This window comes from Microtus pennsylvanicus, chromosome 19 (assembly GCF_037038515.1).
Source record: "Microtus pennsylvanicus isolate mMicPen1 chromosome 19, mMicPen1.hap1, whole genome shotgun sequence".
Lineage (NCBI taxonomy): Eukaryota > Metazoa > Chordata > Mammalia > Rodentia > Cricetidae > Microtus > Microtus pennsylvanicus.
In genome coordinates, this window is record NC_134597.1 from 3,489,705 (window position 1) to 3,511,098 (window position 21,394).

The 21,394-nt window shown below is 40.2% G+C and overlaps 1 pseudogene; it reads right to left on the reverse strand.

The window, feature by feature from the left end:
- Positions 1-20,159: 20,159 nt before the first annotated feature.
- On the reverse strand, positions 20,160-20,703 carry LOC142838301 (large ribosomal subunit protein uL23 pseudogene; annotated as a pseudogene).
- Between the last annotated feature and the right edge of the window lie 691 nt (positions 20,704-21,394).

Below are 21,394 nucleotides of genomic sequence, written 5' to 3' on the forward strand. Positions count from 1 at the left end.
TGGTCATACAGCAGGCCTATTTTTAGCTTTTTGATACCCCCACCCTGGTTTCCATAGTGACAGCACAAATTTACACTCTCACCAAATAAATATTTGTAAGTGTTCTCTTTCCCATCATTATTCCCTCATTGGTTATCATTTGTTTTCCTGATAAAGGGAATTCTTCCTGGGAAGAGATGGAATTTTCAGGTAATTTTAACTTGCTTTTCCCAGATAGAGAAGGATGTTGTACTTTTTAAATAATATTTATTAGCCACTTATGTTTTGAAGAATCTCTGTTCAATATCATAACCCATTTTTTAATTGAGGCATTCATTTTCTTGATGTTTCGTTGTTCTGATTTGTTTGTATAGTCTAGATATACAAATTTCCTTTCAGACATAGAGCTGGCAAACATTTCCTCCTATATTGTAGGTGGCCCCTTCACCCACTTGAGCATTTTCTTTGCTGTATAATATCTTTTTTTTTTAATTTTGTAAGGCACAATTATCTATAGTTGGCTTTGTTTCATAAGCAACTAGAATCCTATTAGAAGTTCCTTACCTATCGTATTTCTTATAGCATGATCCTAACTTTTTCTTCTAGCAATTTAAGAGTCTCATTTCTTATGTTGAGATGCTTGATATATCTGGAATTGACTTTTGTGCAGAGAGATATGGATATAGTTTCATTCTTCTCAATTGGATAGTCAAGTTCCCAGTACCATTTGTTGAAGAGGCTTTTTGCCAGTGCATATTTTATCATGTCAATCAAAAATCAGGCAACTGCAGTTCCATGGACTTACAGCTGAATTTTCTATTCTAGTCTATTGATCCAGTTGGCTGTTTTTGTACTGGTCCCACCCTTTTTTGTATTACTTTGGCTCTGTAGTAACATTTGAAATTAGGTATAGTTATGTCCCAGAATTGCTCTTTATGCTCAAGATTGTTTTTGGCTGTTTAGGACCTTTTGGGAGTTCAAAAGAATGTCAATTTCTGTAAAGATAAAATATGTGGATTTTTATTGAGATACATTAAATATGTAGATTGATTTTTGGTAAAAATGGATGTTTTCATGATGCTAATTCTTCTAATCCACAAGTGTAGAGATCTTTCCATCTACTAGTATATTCTTTAATTTTTTTCTTCATATTTTTAACATTTTTGCTGCAGAGGTCTTTTGCTGCCTTGGTTATGTTTATTCTGAGGTATTTTAAGGCTATTTTGAATGGAATTCATCCTTCCTGATTTCTTAGTGTGTTTGTCCTTGGTACATAGAAATACCATTGATTTTTCATGTTAATTTTGTATCCTGTAACTTTGCTGAATGTTTATCTACTTATAAATTTATTTTGGACCCTTTGGATCCCTTCTGTATAGAAGCAAATCATTTAGAGGCAGCAATAATTTTACTTCCTATTTATATCTCTTTTTTGTCCTTCTGCTTTTATTCTAACTAATATTTCCAACATCCTGTTGAATAGTAGTGGAGAATTGGATAGGCTGAGCATCTTTCTGATTTTAAGAATGCTTTAAAGTTTCTTCTATCTAGCATTAGGTTGTCCAGAGCTTTATTGTATATATGGACTTTATTATGCTGAGTTATTTCCCCTCCAGTCTTATTCTTTCTAGGACTTTTATGGCAAAGGGATGCTAGAAGGTTTTTTTCCTGAATCTACTGATATGATCTTATGGTTTCTGTCTTTGAGGGCATTTATATGATGTATTACATTTATTGATTTGTGTATATTGAATCATTCCTGCAGCTATAGAATGGATTAGAATGGTGAGTGACCATATCAATGTATTTCATAGTATGCTGGCAAGTGTTTTGGTGAAATACTTGTTACCCTTTTCATCTGGTACATTTGGTTGTGTTTTAATTTTATGTTTTATCTTCACTTAGTTTTTGTATAAACTGTGTAATAGGCTTTCTCTTGGGCCACCAACCAGCTCCCAGATCATGACATGAAGACTTATTATTAGTTTTCAATGCTTGGCCTTAGCTTAGCTCTTATTTTAATCTGTTTCTCTTTAGCTATACTTCGCCTCGGGGCTTTTTATGTTTTCATCCTTTCTATACATCTCACTTTACTACTGTCTTCATGCCTCACTGGCAGCTGCATTGTTTCTGGTCTCGGGCTTTCCCCTCTTTTTCTCCCTTATTCTCGCCTCCTTTTCTTTAGCCTAGATTTCTCTTCCTACTTATTATCTCTGCACACCAGCCCCACCTATCCCTCTTCCACCCAGCTGCTGACTGTTTGGCTTTTTATTAGACTAGTCAGGTGCCTTAGGCAGGCAAGGTGAAACAACTGCAACTCATCTTTACATAGTTAAACAATGCAGCATAAGCAACTCATCTTTACATAGTTAAACAACACAGCATAAGCAAATACGACACAAACTTACACAGCTCCATATTCCACAACAACACTGGCTTCGCAAAGGAAGCTGAGATGTGTTCCTTCTTTTTCTATTTCATGAGATAATTAGAGAAACCTTAGTTTTTTCTTTTTTACAAATCTGGAGAAAGATTTCTTCTGTGAATCCATTTTGTTGATGTTGTTTTACTTTGTGAGGAGATATTTAATCACTGCTTCAACATCAACCCTTGTTCTAGGTCTGTTTACATTATTGAAGAAAGGGAGGGGGGAAGAGAAGGGAGCAGAGAAAAATGTATACCACAATAAAAACAATAAAAAAGTATTATTTACATTAAAAAAGAAAGTTTATGTCAGATACATCTAGAAATTCATTGTCTTCAATTTTCCAATTAAGTAAAATAGAGGCCTGTATTATTTATTACTTTTAAATTTCATTTTTATATTTTATTATTTCATTGGTATCTGGTTTATAATCTTATTGTTTTCTAAATTTCATAGTTGTCTTCTGTAATACCTAAATTTTCATCTTAAATTTTAATAACTTGGTTAATTGTGTAAGGGTTGATTATCATGTTTCTCTTTTCAATGAATCCAGAGGAACAAAGAAGGAAGAAAACATGACAGAAGGAAAGGCCACATGGAGGGAAAAAATCCTAATCTTTTGTTGACAGAAAGACCGGGAGGTTTAGCATCCAATGCGCAGCTTCTCTGCTAACCACACACATTACTGTTTGACCCCTGGAAGAAGCTGCTGTCTGACCGGAAACAATTAGAGCCTGACACTGAACTCAAAAAAAGCTATGGTCACGCAAAGAGAAAATCACCCAAATGGAGAACAATGGAAATGGAGCAGCAAACTCAGAATCTAAACTATGTCCATTGCCTCTCTAAGACAAGCAAGAGGCCACTTAGAGGCTATCAAAAGAGTAAGAGGTGGATATTTACAGAATTTAAAGGAAAACAAACAAACAATAGCAACAAAAACATTCCAGATCATACCTCTGTCTTCAAATATCTACTGAGCCCAAATATGTGAAGTCAGAATTGTCATTACTGTCATAAATACAAAACTAAAAATGCTCTGAAAAATAATGAATACAAACTTCCTACACAATGTTTTGGCTAAACAGAATTATCAGGTGACTTTAGGTGATTTAATTCTAGATTCAGTACATTGTAAACTAACTTATTGTCTCAAGACAAAAACTAGAGGTACAAAGTGGAAATTTGCAAAGATTAGCTCCCAACTCAAGAAGACTTCCCTTTCACCCAGTTGTTCTGGATGCTAACGGTTATACCTCTTGCAGGGTCTAGGAGGCAGAAGTGAAAGTCAATCCTGAATGGCTCCTCTTGGTCAATAGATATTCTTCCCAAAGGAAAATGGGAGTCTTAATTGTTTAGTGCGGCATGGCTCATGTGGAGTTGGATAACACAGTCACTCTGGTTATATAGTATTGGGGCCTCAATCCTCCCCCAAAACAAGACCTAGTAGGTCTGGCATTTTTTAGACTCTGAAATGATTGAGACTGCCTTTGACAATCTGAATGAGAAGTCTCTGTTCTACATTTTAGTGTTTGTTTTAAAGGAGAACTTTGTTTTTATTTCTATACTGAAACTGACTCAAAACCCCTAAAATTCACACCGTAATGGATTCTAAAAGACAACTTGATGAGGGCTGGAGAGATGGCTCAGCGGTTAAGAGCATTGCCTGCTCTTCCGAAGGTCCTGAGTTCAATTCCCAGCAACCACATGGTGGCTCACAACCATCTGTAATGAGGTCTGGTGCCCTCTTCTGGCCTTCAGACATACATGCAGAAAGAATAGTGTATACATAATAAATAAATAAAGAAAGAATAAATAAATAAATAAATAAATAAATAAATAAATAAATAAATAAAAGATGACTTGTTGAAATACTTTAACTTGTTTTTTTATAGTTAGTGGGCATACCAGCCTATAAATGTGGCCAAAAAATGGAAAGAAAAAAAGAAATCTAGTCAACAAGAGTTCTGTTTGCCTAGCTTCCATCATAAACAACCAGAATATTTGTTATCTGTCTCAAAAAATTCTACAAATGCAGTTCTAGTAGATACTGTATAAAATTTTATAGTTGACTATAGCGGAAATTTTAACACTTGGGAAGCAGAAACAAAAGGGTTCCCATGCCTTGGTGGCTGGCCTGCCCTGTGGAGAGTTGCAGGCTGTCTTGGTCAGACCTACTACCAGTCATACCTTTGTTCCACTCCCTAATCCTTAGAATCTCATGACCCCTCATAAAACTCATCTGCAAGTCCTAGGGACTAGTGTATACTCGTCAGGGCCTCAAAATCAAAGCCCAGATTAGTCCTCTGCACCTCAGGACCCACTTCCTTACCTGCAGTACCCTAACCCCCAAGCACCTTAGGACTTACATAGAGCTTGTTTCCCCAGATTTGAGGCAGCAGCTTTCACACTCACCGTCAAAATCCACAGTATTCCAGGACCTATGTGGAGTTTGATCCTTAAAGTAGAAGCTATAGCTCCATTCTTTGGGGACCCAACTCCAGGTGTTTCAGGGCCCATATGATGCTAATTTATCAAGGTCTCAGGACCCTAGCAGACCTTGCTCCCCAGGTTAGGAGCCCTACATCCCTCTGCCCAGACTCTAATGCCCAGCATATCAGGGCCCTATAGATTTCCCTACTAGGTCAAAGGCTAAATCATTCTTTGCTAGTATAAGCCCTAGTATCTTAGAATCCACATGGAACTTGCTCCCCTGTGCCTTGGGACTCACTATGCAAGGAGGGTTTGCATGAGCCAGGGTAATCAAGGTCATGACAAGGAAACTTATTGAGACAGTTCACCTGAGCTTGTGGGAGCACCTGGACCACATAGTCAACAGAACAGGTCTAGGCCCTTTGCCTGTGTGTTTTTAAGGCTCCTAGCAATGGGGTCAGGACCTGTCCATGGTACTTGGCTGCTTCCCCAAACTGGATTACTTTGTTCAGCCTTTAGTAGTGGGAGAAGCTTGGCCCTGCCTCAACTTGATGTGCTTTGTTCAGTGGCATGGGAGGCCTTCTCCTTTCTGGAAGGAATTAATTCTGAGGAGGAGTGGATGGGGAGGGGGTAGATAGGAGTTGCTAGGGGGAGGGATGAAAGGAGGGAGGGGAAACTGTGGTCAGTATGTAAAATAAACGGAAACAAACATTAAGCAAGAAAAAAAAGAATGTCCTGTACTCTTTAAAGAAGCCCATCCTTCTTGTTCTACTCAGAAACTATCACCTGCTGTAGCATCAGTGACAGCAAACTGGTATTAAAATACATTAGAATGTGTTCAAAGTCCACCACATCCCTCCAACCATCATAGCACAGAAAATGGCTGAAATAATATGAATTGTTTTTATAGGAGGCCACTTGTTTATTCCTGGCTACTGAGGGTCAAAATAATCATACAGAAACTATATTATTTAAATCACTGCTTGGCCTGTTAGCTCTAGCTTCTTATTGGCTAGCTCTTACATCTTAATTTAACCCATTTCTATTAATCTGCGTGCTGCCATATGATTGTGGCTTACTGGCAAGGTTACATCTGGTGTCTATCTCCAGCAGGGCTACATGGCTTCTCCTTGACTCTGCCTTCTTTCTCCCAGCATTCAGTTTAGTTTTTCCCACCTAGCTCTATTCTGCTAAGCCACTGGCTGAAACAGATTCTTTATTCATTAACCAATAAAAGCAACACATATACAGAAGGACTTCCCACAGCAGATTATGTCTAATTAAACTAAATGATGTTTAAATAATGATCCATGGCAAAAGTAGAAGTAGTAAATGAATAGTATAAAGGATGGAGTCCCAGAAAGGGCAAGTGAAAGGGGAATCATTAGGTGAATGACAGATCAAGATAAGAAGACTGTGACAGAAGAAAAAGCAAGAGATAAGAACTATGATCACACAAAGAAGACAGCTGCCTAATGTTGTGCCATCTTTTACTCTTTTGCCTCTTTAGTCTTTTGACTTGGTGGGAGGTACCACCCAACTCCCAAATAAATCACGCACAAAGGTTTATTCTTGGTTATGAATGCCCAGCTTTAGTTTGGTTTGTTTCTTCTCAGTTTTTCTTAGCTTAAATAATCCTATCTATCTCTGGCCTCAGGGCTTTGTTCTTTCACTGTTCCTGCATACCCTTGTTTCCTTCTTATTCCAGGACTAGCTGTGTGGCTATGTGGCTGTGTGTCTGTGTAGCTGTGTGTCTGTGTGGCTGGGTGGCTGTGTGTGTGTGTGTGTGTCTGTGTGGCTATGTGGCTGGGTGGCTGTGTGTCTGTGTGGCTATGTGGCTGGGTGGCTGTGTGGCTGTGTGTCTGTGTGGCTGGGTGGCTGGGTGGCTGGGTGGCTGGGTGGCTGTGTGGCTGTGTGGCTGGGTGGCTGTGTGGCTGGGTGACTGGGTGACTGGGTGGCTGTGTGGCTGGGTGACTGTGTGGCTGTGTGGCTGGGTGACTGTGTGGCTATATGGCTGTGTGGCTGTGTGGCTGGGTGACTGGGTGGCTGTGTGGCTGGGTGACTGGGTGGCTGTGTGGCTGGGTGACTGTGTGGCTATATGGCTGTGTGGCTGTGTGGCTGTGTGGCTGTGTGGCTGGGTGGCTGAGTGGCTGAGTGTCTATTGGGCTGTGTGGCTAGGTGGCTGGGTGGTTGTGTGGCTGGATGGCTGTGTGGCTGGGTGGCTCAGTGGCTGTGTGGCTGGGTGGCTGGCCCCTGAAATCCTCTTCCTTCCTCTCTCATTCCCAGATTCTTTTCTTCCATATTTCTCCTCATATTTATTCTGTCTGCCTGCAAGCCCCACCTGTTTCTCTCTCCTGCTTCACTATTGGCCATTCAGATTTTCACTAGACCATCAGGCATTTTAGATAGTCACAGTAACAAAGCTTCACAGAGTTAAACAAATGCAACATAAAAAGTAACACCTTAAAATAATATTCCCCAACAGCCTAAACAAAGCTAAGTAGACATTAAAGGGAGTAAAAAAGTAAAAACGTTTTAAAAGAGAAAAAAATTTTAAAATGGGGGAGAGAACAAAAAAATGAAGCGTTGGAGTTTCTGCTGTGTTTCTGACAGTTGGAGTCTAGCAGGTAGAGGGGCCGGTCAGTTGAAGTCAGTAAGGGTCAGACAGGTTAATAGAAATTGAAGACTTCTTGTTCTTACCGTTTAGGCTGGTACTCATCTAGTACGAGATGTCTGCCTTCTGTTTAGATCCTTTTTTTTTTATACCAGGAGCCTCTGCTGGCCACACTTAGCCAGTCTGTGAACTGGATAAGCTCTCCTATGTTTTTGAGACTCGTACGTTTTATACACGGTCAGTTGATGTACTAGCTAGGGCATGTCCAGCCAGAGGCATGGGAAAGCAAACTCATCACTGGGATCCATACAGGAGACCCTGTCCCTGTCTGTGCTTACAATACCTAGTCTTCATGAAACATCCCGCTAGAGAGACAGAGCAGGGGGCCCAAGCATAGGGTGAAGCTCCAGAGTTCTCCTTACAGGAAGCAGAGAGCCTTATGGCAGTTAGGTAGTTCTAAAAGTAAGGCTACCTGTGGTCTTCAGACTTTGAACTATCAGGCTCTCAGTTATTCTCAGATGAAGGGCCAGCTCCTAGCTACAGAGCCATCCCACTAAACACTATCTAAATAGAGCCTCCTGCTGCAAGGGCATCTCTGCATGATCTCAGCATGTCTGTATCCAACCATCCCTCTCTTCCCTACAGCCTCTCACAGCTGCCTGTCCCCGGGGCCATGACTGCTAAACCCATCTGCGAGATTTGTGATCATTCCTTATTACCAGGCCCCCAGCGTCCCTTCTCAAGATGTTGCAGGGAAGTGTTAAAAGGGAATTTCTGCCAACTCCGAGGCGGAATGCATGAGGCATCAGCGTCTCTCCAAAGCCTCTAACTGGATTCCAGGCTCAGACGGACTTAGGGCTCACCCTGTGTGCCAGGTTGCCAGCCCTAGAGATGTCTGGTGTACCTTTGGGGTGTAGCTTTCTACCCCCCCCTCCCCCGGCCAGAAGCCAACAGCTGCTTGCTCCTTTCACTATGACCCTTGCCTTCCCTCACAGCACTCAGCTTTTCTATCACCGGGATGTATAATCCCCATCACACCTCCCATCTTTCCTACTCATCAGCGCTGTGTCTATTCTTTCTTGTCCTCGCTCTCTTCCTTCACCATGTCTTCACATGGAGACAGCTTCTAAATCCACCATCTTACCTCCCAAAGCCCAAATACATCTTGAAAGCGCAGACCCAGGTCCGTGTGCACTCAAAGTAGTCACTGATAAATAAGCAAAGACGTAGCAGTGCCATTGCATTGCTGTGTGGGTGGTTTGTTCCTCCCACCGTACTCCTTCATGAATAAATTATTTTTACAATGATATGCCTCGCTTCCTTCTTTTATCTCTTGAGCAGGTTTTCGTATTGTCGTTTTCACAAGGCCAGCATAAAATGTGTGATAACAACGGTTATCCCAGTCTTCCTTAATCCCATAACAATCTAACTTGCTTTGCGCATTCCCTACACTTTCTTCCCACATGAGACGCTTTTGATGTCACGGTTCACTTTACTGATGTTTTGCATCTGTAAAGTAATAGGTTGCTATTGTGAGAGTATTAAATAACTATATTTAATGGTTTTTATTACATTTCCCCTTCATACAGAAGATGGGAATGATTCATACACCATCCCTGCAAGATTTTTGGGTTGACTGTGTACTTATTATTATCAGTGCGTCTTATATTTTTATTTACGTGTTATTAATTAGTATGCCTTCTTTGTCAGTTTAAAAAAACCCTTGGTGTTTATTGTAAGGTGGGTCTAGTGACCATAAACCTGCCAGCTTATTGTTTGGGGGCTTTTGAGATGTATTTACTTTTGTTTTATGCTTATGTGTGATTTGCCTGTATATATGCCTGTGCACTGAATGCATGCAGTACCCAGAGAGTCCAGAAGAAGGTCAGGACCCCTTAGAACTGGAGTTACAGTCAGTTGTTAGCCATCATTTGGGTGCTGAGAATGGAACCCGGGTCCTCTGCAAAAGCATCAACGCTCATAACCACTGAGCTTCTCCAGCCTCAAACCCACCAGCCTTTGTTTGTTGAGGAAAGTCTTCATCAGTGATATCTACTCTTTTCAAGACATGGAACTGTTAAATTTGTATGCTTATATTTAGTGGCAGGTGAAATACAATGTGCCCCAGATAGAGATGATCTTGTCAAGATCTGAAAAAAAAATCTCAAAAATTAGTAGTAGAAGTATCGTTATGTTACTACCATACCCCATCAAAGGCACTTATGTGGTCCACACTCTCTCACAAACATGGAAGTGCCCTTGCTTAGGATTACTAAAGGAAAAAGGTCAATTTCTTCTACTATGAACTTATCACACAAGTGAACAGAATAAAAACAGACAAAAGAGGCGTAGAGTTAAGTGAGGAAGAGCCTGGCTTGAGGTCACGTCTCTGGCGAGTGTTTTCCAACCCCATGGATTCTGGTGACACCTGTCCTTGACTTGAATACTCTGCTTACTCATATCCACTCGTAAAGCTCACTGTTGGAATTTATAGGCTTCTCCCGCTAGCACTCACTACTATAAAACAGTTTGTAAAATTGTTTGCAAGGCTAACTGTGCTTAGGATTAAGGGACGCTGGTGGATTTTGAACCCCGCTATTGGTGGGAATGGAAAGGTTTAGTGTTAAGTCCTTAAAATGTTAGCTTGTATCAGAGACTGGTGGCAGATGATAGAGAGGGGGCTGAGGTTGAGGGGGGAGGGCAGTTGTGAAAGGCTTGTGGGAAGTCAGAGAGTCCACCTGAGCACAGCCGCTGACAATGGTACAGCAAATGGTGGGGAACTCAGGACATGACTGCTTGTTCTGCTGCCTCCTGCACTCGGGCCTTCATTTCAGGCGCTGGTTCGACCTCCAGCTCTGCAGATTTGTTTGGATTCATGAGAACTATCAGTGTCTTCTAACCTAGAGGTCACAGACTATCCCCCAAACCAGGTTCAATCGCTCATCCTCTATAAACAATTAAAACTGTTCTGAATATATAGAGGAGAACAGAAAGAAGAGAATTATTCAGTACAGCCACACCAGTAAGAGGAAGATCCAATAACTTTCCAGTTCTGCCTTTGGGAGATCTGAAGGGAGATTAAAGCTTAAATAAAGCAACAAGGGTGCACACATCTAAGCAATCCTGGTCAAGGCACGGTGCTGCCTATCCTGGCCCATCATTGTTGGGGCTTTAGTAGCATCCTGTCAGGTGGTCTGGCATTCGTAGAAATCTGGAAAGTGGCCTTTCTTTCTCACACATGACGCCTGTGGAAATTCCCTGTTCTTTGATGTTCATTGTTTCAACAGTCGGACAGTCAGATTCAAAGACTGTCTCAGAGCACCTTCATTTTTACCAGCTTTGCTATCTACAATACAACATGGGAGTGCATGTTTGCTTGTGTGTGTGTGTGTGTGTGTGTGTGTGTGTGTGTGTGCATTACTGGAGGCTAACTTTTCACAATTCCTTTTCTGACAGGTTATTGTGTGTTCTTTCTGTTCTTGGCGAGCTCGTGTTTTCCACCCCCTTCTCGCACAGCTTCCTTCTGTTACCATTAACAGTTGAACAGCTGCTACTATTTAGTCTTACCGACCACTCCAAATAAAAAAAAATCAGGAAAAAGAGACAAACCACATTGGATATCTGCTAAGATGTAATTCTTGATAATAAATAGCCCCCAGGACTTAATAACAGTGATCAGTCTGTGTGTGGTATTTTCTAAGAGCTTTTGCTGTACTAATGTGTTTCGTTCTCAGGCTGGCCCAATGTGGTAGGTGACCTTCATCTTTCCATTTCGCAAATGAAAAATATAAAAGGCAGGAAAACAAACTATCTTGGCTGAGGTCAAGTAAATATCTATTTGACTAAAATTAAAATCCTGAAAGTCTTTGTATAAAATCTGGTCCTCTGCGTCCTGTCTACTATAGATCTTATAAAATATCAAAGTTAGTTGCTTGGTGGCTAGCAGCTAGACATGGACTGGAGTTCTGGATTCATACAGCGTGAACTGGGGTCTTACCCTTTACAACTGGTGAGTTCTTCAGAAAATTCCTGACCAAGGAGGTTAATCTTCATTGTCAGTTTGATAAGATTTGGTGTTTCCCAGAAAATAACTTCTGAAGATACCCAAGAGGAGGCTTCCAGAGAGGTCTGACTGTAGTGGAAAGACCCAACCTCAATGTGGCAGCACCAGCCATGGACTGGGGTCCTGGACTGAATAAAAGGGGGGGGGATAGAAGAAAGTGAATACAAGTGTTGGTGTTCCTCTGCTTCCAGACTGTAGATAGATGTGACCAACCACTTCACTCTCTTCTGCCACAACCAGAGCCCTCAGCCCTTCCCCAGGAATGAGCCCTCAAGCTGGGCACAAGATGGGCCCTTCCTGGTTGAATCTGCTCTTCTTGGGCATCTATTTTGTCACAGCAATGAGAAGAGGAATAGGAAAATGGCCCTCTGTGAGCTTCAGCTCTTTTTGGGCTTAAACCAAGAGGTAATGATAATGGCCAAGAAGAACCTAACACAAAGGGATGTTGCATTTTTCATTATTGGTGCATAGTATGCATTTGGTAAGTATTTGCTGAGCGGCAGATGAACAGAGGTGGGGAGTAAAATTATCATTTATAAAAATCAAGTCCCATGGCCTTTGGATTCTATGAAAACCCCCTCATTTCTCTGTCATTTGAGAAAACTTGAAAAATATTTAAGTGTTAACATAAGATTATTTTAAGACAAGCAATATGAACTAGTAATTTGACACATCAGTCATGTATTACAAAAAACAAAAATGATGGTTAAAGTCAAATTTCTGCCATCCCACTAAATTTTTACTCACTCTTGGGTACAGCTATGGCTGAAGGATATCTGTGATGCTAAACATGTCTCACTCATCCCTTTGATGGTAAAACTTTTCATAAAAATGTGTTTCTCTTGGATGTGCAGGTGTGGGACAGTGGAGAGCATGTGCTTAACATGCGTGAGGTTGGCTTTTGATCCTCATACCAAAGGGAGGAAAAAACACAGAAAGTCCTCCACTTTCTTTTTCGAGTACCCTGGCATGCTCAATCACGGGACTTTTGCCCCAGGTATTAAAGAATTTTTGATAACTTGTGAATAGTGATTAAAGTGTAACTTTTCCACAACCTTTTCTATCTAAAATAATGTTCTTCCATATGTATTTTGCCTGTAGAATACATGTTTGTTTGGGAGAAAAGAATTCAAAAAATAGAAACTGTGACTAATTCCACATTAGACACTGTGGGATGAGGCAGCATGGTATTTTTTATAGGGAAAACATAGTCTAATGAAAGGAGAATTCAATGATGCATTTAGTCAACAGGGACACAATACCATCAGGAACTGAGTGCAAATGTCAGCCCTAGCACAAATTCTTGCCTAGGTAAAATTTCTGAAGTTTCACTAAAAAAAGAAAAAGCCTTGATTCTAACTATAAATCTTGATGCTTAAAAATAGCAAGCCATATGTTTCCAACAGAGAGGGGGTATTTAAAAGACAGAAAGGCAGTTGCATCCATTCAAGGTTAAAGTGGCTGGAACAATAAAACAAAGCACTTCATCCTATGTTGAGTCTAAACTCGAAGTTGACTGAGCCCATCTCTGCATTTGTTTGTGTTTTCTCTCTTTCTTTGAACTTCTTGCCTGGACCCAACGATTCAGCTGTCATTCATATCTACTCCCACATCCATCCTCCTCCTTCCTTCCCTCCTCATTCCACTGTACTGTAACACAGACATGAAACACGAAATACATCCTTATCTTAACGCTTACCTCCTAATGCTAACCATCCCAATTGACACCTTATCATGTGACTTTGGTAGTACTTGACAAGTGAGAACTGTTAGAACAATTTATCAGCCGATTGTTCAGCAATTCATCTCCATAAACAGGAGTCTTCAGTGAGGAGGGACAGTGTGATTTGAAAATGATGATGTAATATTAAAAATTAAAAAAGTAAAAGACATAATTGTTTTCAACAGTTTATGATAATTGATCTTTTAATTTCAGTCCATGTGGTGAGGAAATTTTAATAAGAAAAAACCTTTTAGGAAAAGACATATATAGAACCACTGACAGAATATCAAGATAAATAGGTTTTTATCTTGATAAAACTCTGAAGATATCATTATATTGTTCTGTGTACTCCAGGACAGATCAGTTAGGTCTGAAGATATTTTCCTTTCCTACTTTTCTGAGCAGAAAAACTGTGTCTCGTTACACATGATGTGAGCACTCCACCAACAACTTATATCCTATAATCATAACCATACACGCCAAGAAAAGCAAAAGATGACCCAGTGACAAACAAATTCACAGCTACCATCTCTTTAATGTTGAAAAAATCATCTTTCTCGACTTGTGTGTGAGGGGGGTTCAGAAAAAAAAAACTGTCTAACTGCCAATTCCATTATTAGGGGAATTGTTTTTTTATTGTGATTAAGAGAGAGAAAACATCCAGAGGCATCTGGAAGATTTCGGAGCAGAGAAAAAAAGAAAGTCGATTGGACGTGGCCAAGGTTAGGAAATCGGGGAGAGGGAGGGAATCGTGGAAATAATAAGTACAGAATAAAGCATAGCAAGAGAGATAGAGGGATGAGAGGGGGATAACAAGAGACAAAGAGAGTGGGCTGGCAAATTATATACATTATAAGGAAGCTGAGTAGTAGCTGGGGAGAGAGAAGGACCAAGGACTGGTGTGGACTTTGAAATCTTTACCAGTGTTTGTGTAATAGTAAGGGAGCATGGAGTTCAGCATGGGCTCTAATATACTGATAGGTACCACAGGTGGCCATATGTCCCTTCACCATGTAAGGAAAATGACTTCTTTTGGCAGAAGGGAAATGGTTTTCCAAGTTCTTGAGGAATGCTGTCTTTCATCGAACTACCAGCAATCCTTCTATAGTCCAGTTTGAGCTCATTTCTAGAGCTATAGAGTAGCTACCATCTAACAAATTCCAAACTAGCACTCAACATGGAAGTACATACATGTACACAAGCATTTACACACCTACATACACACTCTACCATGAAGAGTTTACTCTAAATATCAATGATCTGATTATGATATTGCACATTTATAAAATTAGGACTGAGGACAGGACACAATGGTGCAGGAGAAATGCCTGCATCCTGTCAATCATCTTTTAAATAAATGCTGATTGGCCAGGCAGGAAATATAGGCGGGAAAACCAGACAGAAAGTAGAAATGATATAATGAGAACAGGAGAATTCTGGGAAGGAGGAAGTTGATTCCTCCCACTCCTGCCCGGACCACCGAAGCAGCAGGAGGTGATCTGCCCCACTGAAAAAAGGTACTGAGCCACATGGCTAACATAGATCAGAAAAATGGGTTAATCAAGATGTGAGAGTTAGCCAGTGAGGGGCTAGAGCTAATGGGCCAATCAGCTTATAATTTAGGGAGACCTATGTGTGATTTTCTTTGGGGCTAAACAAGTTGTGGGGTACTGGGCGGGACAGAAACACAAACAAGCAGGCCTGACCCTTCATGTTACACAATGGCACACACCATAAAGCCTCATCCCGTTCTGTGAGGATCTCTGTGAGTTTGCAACCAACCTGAACTACATAGCAAGCTCCAGGACAGACAGGGCTAATAGAGAAACCCTGTCTCTAAAATAATCAATAATAAGATTAACATCAAGATACAGTAGCGCCAGAAGGGTCATGAGTTATAGGCTGCCTGGGATATAGTTTAAAATCTATATAGTAGACAAACAAACAAATACAACTTAAAAGCTTTCATGGCTTAGCAAAGACTGTAGTGTATCACTGCAGGACACTGAGAAGACTTTCTTCTTATCTTTCTTATCTCTTGTAGCTCAATGTAACCAGAGTGGTGCAATAATCACCTAACTGATCTGTCCTGGAGTACACAGAACAATATAATGATATATGATGTCTGCCCAGGCAAGGACAGGAAATGAACATTCTTCTCCACCTCAACTCCACCCATATCCTGGCTCTCCTGTAAGGGGTGCTTCACTTGGTCCCAAATTCTCATATGTATGCCACAACCATTGTTAGCTGATAAGATGTGGTGTTTGCTCAAGGTGTTTAAGAAAAATAAGAAGCTTACTATGTAAAAGTTGATCTATGGCCATACCTAATACTGTTACCAAAATAACCTGGCATCTAACAAGCTTCCTGGGAAATGCAATGCACAGAAAATAAGGCAAACTCAAAAGGAAAAAAATGTATGATTTAATTCCCTGCAATTTCCACTTTAATACTGTGTTGTGAGTATGTGTGTGTGTGTGTTATCTATAAATAAGTGCAGATGACTTAAAACATGTTTAAAGAACTATAGCATACGGGTGTTTCAGTCTATTACAGTCTTTCTGAGGAATGGTTGCAAAAACTACAAAATAAGTTTCTAGGGAATCATCTAGAAAAGCAATGTGCCCAGAAATGGCTTATTAATTATTTGATGAAATAGATTTCTTTGATGTCTAGTAACAGAAGTCTGAAATAAATAATAAATAATAATTTAAAACACAAGAAATATATACATATACTAGTTTCACAGGTGAGATAAACAAAGTTTTATATTTAGGCAATGATAGAAAATGAATTGGAAACAAGAAAAATACAGGGTTTTGTAATCACTGCTTTTAAATGTTAGTGATTTGAAAGATTTTTCTCAGATGTAAAGTTATTGACTGTTGCTTTATAGGCTATGTCCATGGTAGAATTGTATATGAATTATTAAAACCATGCATTTTGGCTTTGCATCATCCTTGAGAAACTCATTGAGGAAACACAAGCAGGAGGAGAAGGAGGCAGTAGAGAGACACATGGTTACAAAAGTGAAGGGGCGATCGGGTGGGTGGCTATAGTACAAATATATACAAATATAGTTAATTACAGTATAATTAGAATTGCTTTCTGAAGTTATCCAATGAGTACTCAGTAAAACCTCTAGTCCCACAGCAGACATCTTAGCTTATTCTTCCAAAACCAAGAACAATTATTTAGGGCATGCTCTTGCAGGTGCTTATTTATTTACAGCAGAGCTTTCTGCATACCACTTAAAAGCATAGATGCTATCTCTTCATGAAAAAGTTCAGGTAGATAAAAATTGGGAATTACAATAAATGATAGAATTATGGATGTTTCCTTAAGCCACTCTTGAATTTTTCACACACAAAACACACACTCATTCCTGGACATCAAGTGTTGTTTTGAATCTGAACAGACAAACCGGCTTCTGTTTGATAACAGAAGCAGCAGAAAGAGGTGGGTGAGATGGGAAGTGGCATAAATTAGTTTTTTTCACAGGTGTTTATTCTTAGCATAAATTACGTATCATCTGAAGTCTAAATAAGAAGTGTTTTCCAAGTATGTTTCCTTTTCGTATGCCTATTATATTTTATGGTAATTAATTAGCCTGTCTATTTATTTGGAGATAGGTTCTCACGCAGGATAGGCTGATCTCTCACTCACTCTATAGCTGAGCACAGCATTCAACTGATCCTCCCAAATGCTAGAATTACAGGAATGTGCTACCGCGGGCAGCGCTGGGGCTGAAACCTAGGCCTTTGAAACGGTTGGACAAGCACTCTACTAGCTGAGCTACACCAACCTCAAACACTTCCCATTTTAACACCTGATTCTGGTGGTTCTCCTTTCCTTTTAGTGATTTAGAGACATTGAAGCACTGAAGTTTATTTGCAGTTTTGTTTCTTTGAGGCACTGTGCAGGCTGAGGAATGATTGACACGGGAGACTGGGCATGACTGGGAGTCTATGCATCCAAAGTGCTGTTGGAGCCGGTGTGCAACTGAGTGCCACAGGAAGAGGGGAGAGGCACAGTGCTACACCTGTGATCAGCACTCATGAAGGACAGATGCTCTGACTCGAGACTGTGTCTGGAAGTCTAGTAGTGGATAAAGGTCTGAGTGGTCCCATAAATCTGGCAGTATCTCAGGTTTTAACATTGAATCAAGAGGTTTTGAAGGTCTAAGTTCCATGAAGTCTGGTTTAAAGACCCAACTAGGGACTACAGTAAGTGTCTTTATAGATTACTTATCATAGGGAATAAGCATTATTGCTTCATTCAAAGTCCCAGAGATTTGAATATCATAGGAGTCTTGTAACTTCCACATATAATAGTTATAAAACTAGCAAGGCAGAGGCCTTAAGTTTGAACCGACTGTCTAATTCCTCAGGTGAACTAGTAATGACATTGTCTCCGAGAAGTAAAGTGTACCTTCAGGGCCAGTGGATGGGAATTTCTCAGCCTATTATAATTCGCTGTTTAGCTCCATCTTTGAGAACTTATTTCTAACTTGGAAGTGAGGGATTGATGTGGAAGTTGAGACTTTCATCTGATGGAAAAATTTCTTTCCTTATCATTACGATGTCTTTGATTGCACAGAAGTACCCATTATTCTTTGAAAAGACTGTATTTTAAAAACCTATCATACAAGTTATTGGGTTACCACTCACAAAACACAATAACTCATCACAGGGAAATAGGTTATCAGCATTGCGCAGAATGTTGTTGGAGAGGTTCACGGGAGAAATTTCCCCCATAGGATCACGTGTTCGAACCCTTGTCCCCAGTTGGTGGTGCAGTTTATGGAGGTTATGGAACTTTTAGGTCATGGAGGCTTGCTGGATGACGCGTATCACTGAGAGTGGGCTTTGAATTTCTAGCTTTGGCCCACTTCCGATTTGTGGCCTTGACTTCCTGTAGGACAAAATGGAATCAGCCAACTTCCTGCTCTAGCTGCCTTCTTTACATGATAAACTCTCTCTGGGTCTGTAAGCCAAGTTAAACTCTTCCTTCCACAAGTTGCTTTTGGTCGTGGTATTTTATCTCAGCAACAGAAAAGTAACTAACACACATGTATAACAAAATTACAACTGTATTTAACGTTTAATGTTGTTGAATAATACAAAATCTAATATCTTTAATCTGCTATCCCTTAATTCAGAACAAAGGCCCGACCTGATACTAGACTATGTCACTACACCTGCAGGGATCTAATTTGGTTTGGGAAGCACTGTAGGATGAGACTTTAAAAATCTATTCACTTAAAGAAAAGAAAGAGTATATGCTATACAAAAAAGCGATATGTACCTTATACAGTCTTTTTCCTAGAAGTGGTACTAAAACAACAAAAAACCCACCTGCAAATAAACCAGACGTACATAGTACACCTTTCATAGACACTGCCTCAATATCAACAGTAGATGCAAATGTAAAATACAACACCTTTGACCTTTGAAAGAAAACAGAGAATCCCTGTACCCCTGGGTCTGCTGACCACATTTTAGACAGAAAAACGAAAGCATAACCCATGAAAGTAAAAAAAAAAAAATCACCATTCTTTACTAAAATTTAAAACTGCTGCTCTGTGAAATGTAGTATTTTAAAACAGAAGGAAAGGGCAAGTATCAGAATGGAGAAAACACTTCCCATCACAAATAGGATAATAAATACAAATACTAAGAATGTTTAAAATTCAGCAAGATCTAAATTCATAAAATGAACAGATACCTCAGCAACAAAGTTATACTGAGCAAGCACACAACCAAGGACAGTACCATTGAATTTCATGATGGAATCACCAATTAAAACGACACTGATATGTAAATACACACTTATCAAAATGGCTCAAATCCAAAACATGGCACTCGTGGCTGGTGGGAATCAAGGCCAGTGAAAACAGGGGACACTTTGGGCGCACGCTTAGCGGTTTACTAGAAAGCTTAGCATTAAGTTTATCAAACGATACAAGCAATAACACTCTTAGATAGCTACTCAGATGAACCCCAAAACATAAGCATGCATAAAAGTCTGCTTGTAATGTGCATAGAAATTGTATTCATAATTACTAATTCATAATAACTAAGATGTCTTTCAGTAGGTGAGTGGATAAACTGGTGTATTAAACATTAAAACATTATTCTATGGTAAAAAGAAATGAACTATTGAGACATAAGAAGTTGTAAAAGAATCTGTGCACTGTGAGAGATCAGTTACATGTCATTCTGGAAAAGGAAGCCTGAATGTTACCTAGACTGTGGTAGCCAGAACCTGGAGGGAGGCGGATAAAGAAGAGCAAACAGGTGGAACATAGGGATTCCTGTGTGGTAAAACTGTTAGGATGGTGGATACATAGTATTGTGCATTTGTCCTTCAGAACTGTACAATGTAGGGTGTGAACTCTTTTTTTTTTTTTAGAGGCAGGGTTTCTTTGTAGCTTTTGGTGCCTGTGTGAACTCTTATGTAAACTTTGGAGTCAGACCTGTGTCAATACCAGCTCACAGCATAAAGAAATGTATCACATTATTGCAAAGTGTTAGCACGGGAAGAAACTGAGGAGAGCTTGATGCCCAGATAGTCTCTGGGAGTATAGAAAATCACTGGACCTTGTTTTAATTTTCCTGTGAACCTGGAATTATGCTTACTAAAAAACTATGACCTATCAATTCAAAAAGTATCTCTCTTGACTATGACAGCTTACACAAGAGCTGCACAAGCTCAAAGTAAACCAGATTCCAGTCCGGAGGAGGGGAAGTGGGTGTATGTCTCAGGCCTCGCCAAGGAATTATTCTCAGTGAGTAGCTTGTAGGGCAGAAAGACAGATTAGTTTCTCTCTGCAGAGTGGCACTGGATATATCACCTACACTCTAGGGCAGGCCTCATGCTCACGAGTAGTTGGATACCACAAATTAGCCTTCATGCATTTTTGTGTTTAGCTTGTTTCATTTTTTTTTAATGGTGAAAAAACGTATATTTAGAATTAGCCGGCTGGGCTCAGTTTAGATGATTCCAATTTTGTTGGCAACATCCAGAGCATCATAATCAGGAGCCAACTGAACATACGCCCTCTTCTCTCCGTCGGGCCTTATGAGGGTGTTGACTTTGGCCACATCGATGTCATAGAGTTTCTTCACAGCCTGTTTGATCTGGTGCTTGTTGGCCTTGACGCCCACAATGAACACAAGTGTGTTGTTGTCTTCTATCTTTTTCATGGCTGACTCGGTGGTCAGGGGGAATTTGATGATGGCATAGTGGTCAAGCTCGTTCCTCCTGGGCGCGCTCTTCCGGGGGTATTTAGGTCGCCTTCGCGGCCGCAGTGTCTTGGGCCACCGAAAGGTGGGCGATGTGAGGATCTTCTTTTTATGGCTGTGGACGCCTTTCAGCACTGCCTTCTTGGCTTTCAAGGCCTTTGCTTTAGCTTCGGCTTTGGGAGGGGGAGGGGCTTCCTTCTTCGCTTTCGGCACCATCTTGAAGAAAAGGTTCATTTGGTTTTTTAAGAGAAAGAAAGAACATGAAGTTGGGAGGTCAGTGAGGTAGGGGAACTATCTGCAAGATAGTTGGGAGAAATGGAAGAATATGGCCAAAATATTTTGTATGAAGTTCTCAGAGAATAAATAAAAACATCACCCACCCTCTCTGCATGATTTGTCTAACCCATGACTACAGAGCCTCAGCACCATCCGTGGGAATCTCTCTCTACCCACATTACTCCACCCAGAGGCTGTTCGAGGAGTCCCCAACTGATTCCCAGTTGATGTCTAGGAACTGGATAATGAAAATAACGTATAACTGTGTTTTTATTGTAAAAACACATAAACTAAGTACAATGTTTCAACTATTTTAAGGGTTTAGTTCACTAGTGCAAAGTACATTCTCATTGTTAAACCACTAACGAGTAGAGCTTTTTTATCTTGCTAAACAGAGCAAATGAGCAAACAAAAACTCTCTCTAATCATCCCTGTAAGTTTTCCCATTGGAAAATAACCGTGTAATTTTGGCTCTTTTACATTTTTCATATGAATGAAAAACTTTTTTTCTTCTGTGACTGGCTTGTGTCACTTAATATAATATGTTCCATATGTCTTTATCTTAGAGCATTCAACAGGCTCTATGTCTATTTTTGAGGCTATATAATAATCATATATATATGTGGGAAGT